General features: G+C 36.7%; 1 pseudogene across 1 annotated transcript; it reads left to right on the top strand.

The window, feature by feature from the left end:
- The first annotated feature begins 507 nt into the window (after positions 1 to 507).
- On the top strand, positions 508 to 1,847 carry LOC306766958 (trace amine-associated receptor 13c-like; annotated as a pseudogene). Its single transcript has 2 exons — positions 508 to 680; positions 1,035 to 1,847. The product of its transcript is annotated as a trace amine-associated receptor 13c-like (transcript).
- Positions 1,848 to 2,708: the final 861 nt, after the last annotated feature.

Here is a 2,708-nt window from a genome sequence, read left to right as displayed (position 1 = left end):
ACCTCAGAATCTCATCTACCTAAGACTACATAAACTTAGTGTTGTTCGATTGTTCACTTGCAGTGAACAAGGAAGGACCTTTTCTGGTCCTGGCTAATCGATTAGCTGAGCTCTCTTCATTGTCCTGCTAGTTTATTCTTTTGAGAATCTTTGAGAAGTGTTGCCCCTAGCCAGCAGTTGCTGTAACTGCAGGACATTGTCCAGGCGGTTCAGTCTACTTGCGTAAAGTGCAGAATGAAAGCAAACCAAACCAAAGAAACGTGTAAAATTTACTGATTGAAAAAAGGTGGAGAGGTAGAAAAATGTGAAAGAAGCTTCATTTCAAAGAGGAATAGCAGATGGTGAAATACCAGTGGAAAAAAAAAATAAAGATGATGGTAGGATACAAAGAATAAAGGAGGAGAGACATCAGTGTCCAGCAGAGAAAACAGAAGGGAGGTGTTTCAGGTGAGTAACAGTTATATAACAGTGTGGTTCAGAGCTGCAGATCTCTGTGGATCTCTGCAGATGGAAACACAGGAAGGAGCAGAACTCTGCTTTCCACTGATGTCAAACTCCTCCTGCAAGAAGCCTGCATTTTCCTTTCCTGAGTTTTTACTCTTTAACATTACTCTGTCCTTCATATCGGTGGTCACTGTGACTCTCAACCTGCTCGTCATCATCTCAATCTCCCACTACAGGCAGAGATAACCTTTCTAGCAGATTTTGCACTGTGCTTTCATTGTTCTTTTTTTTTTATTATTTCAGTTTTTTCTTTTCATTTTTTACACTTCTTAGCAGATTTTGCATTTTGCTTTAATATATTTTAATAATTTATTGTTTTTCTTGATATATTTTTTAATGTCCATTTAAATCACACATTTTTTCAAGGAACAAGATGTTCCATCTGACCTCTCACCATTTGTTAAAAGTATTATTTATTTAAATGTGGCAAATCGGAAAACCTAAATATAAAATAATTTTGTAAGATTTTATGTTTTAATTTTTTTTTTATTGCTTGTTATTTCTAAATATGTTTCTCTCTCTCCTTCCAGGCAGCTCCACACACCCACCAACATCATCCTCCTCTCGCTGGCTGTTTCAGACTTTCTCATTGGTCTCCTGACAATGCCAGGAGACATCATGCAGAAAACAAGTTGCTGGTTTCTTGGTGACCTCGTGTGTTTTTTGGTTAAATATGTATCTTATGTCATCACGTCGGCCTCGGTGGGAAACATGGTTCTCATATCAATTGACCGCTATGTGGCCATCTGTGACCCTCTGAATTACCCAACCAGAGTGACAGAGAACAGAGTTAAAGCCTGTGTGTGTGTGTGTTGGCTCTGCTCTGTTCTCTACAACTTTTTCTTGGTAAAGAATGAAATTTCTCAACCAGGCAGGTTTAATTCCTGCTACGGAGAATGTGTGATTGTTACTGACCACATTACAGGAACTGTTGATGTCATTTTAACCTTTATTGCTCCAGTTTGTGTCATTGTAGTTCTGTACATGAAAGTATTTGTGGTGGCTGTGTCTCAGGCCCGCGCATGCGCTCTCATGTTACAGCGATCAAACTCCAGCTTTCAGTCACTCCAACAAGGAGATCTGAGTTAAAAGCAGCCAGGAATCTTGGTGTTTTAATTGTTGTGTTTCTGATATGTTTCGTCCCATATTACTGTGTTTCTCTAGCAGAAGCTGATTTGCTCAATAACACTACTGCATCATTGGTTTATTTTCTGTTCTACTTTAACTCCACTCTGAACCCTATAATCTATACGCTGCTCTACCCCTGGTTCAGGAAAGCTGTAAAATTCATTGTGACTCTTCAGATACTGCAGCCTGGATCCTGTCAGGCCAAAATACTGTAAGAAAAGGTTCATGCAATGAACCAGGGAGTGACATGACATTGGAAAGAAAATAAAGATGGTTTGTCGGATGCAAACAGCCTTGCAGCCTCCTTACGTCCTTTAGCTAAACTTGAGTTTGGCGCCCTCTATTAAAGACTGATTAATGATTAATCACTTACATGAACTTATTTTATTATCTAATCTGTGATTATGTGTTCACTAGAACAACATGGTGTGACACCTTTTTTATGTTTTAAGAAGTTGCTGAAAAACTTGCAATTAATATCTGGAAAAGTCATCAACTCTCCCTACTGGCCTCACAGAGAAGTAAAGCATAAAACCTTAGAGTTGTTAGGTTATAGTAGTGTTGTTTACAGGATCCTTTTATCAGCCAGCTCTTTTCACCCATCTATAGTTTTTAATTTTTAACTTGAAATTGAGATAAATTCAGCTGCAAGTGAAGCCTGGGAAAGAATTCTTTTATATTCAGTGATATTAAACTAACTCAGGTCTGTTGTACACACAGTAAAATTAATTAAATAAACTAATATAAAATGTACACATCACTGCTTTATTCTTTTTGGTTTTAAATAAACAAGAGCAATAGGCAAAAATAATGCACTACAAAAACTATAACAGCAATTATAATCACTTAAAGTATAACTGTCAGTGTGACTTGCATGAAAAATTGCTCATTTATCATATTTATCTTTGTTTTGTGAAGCCTGTTCTTTGTAGAAAGGAGTTAATTACTATGAAAAGCTGCGACATACACCCAAAATACATCTGATACTAGTTTCAGAATAGAATAGAATAGAATAGAATAGAATAGAATAAAATTGAATAAAATTGAATAGAATAGAAGTACTTTATTAATCCCAA

Source organism: Telmatherina bonti (genome assembly GCF_933228915.1).
Source record: "Telmatherina bonti genome assembly, chromosome: 15".
NCBI lineage: Eukaryota > Metazoa > Chordata > Actinopteri > Atheriniformes > Telmatherinidae > Telmatherina > Telmatherina bonti.
The sequence above is the reverse complement of the archived record's forward strand: the minus strand, read 5'-3'. Positions and strand labels throughout refer to the sequence as shown.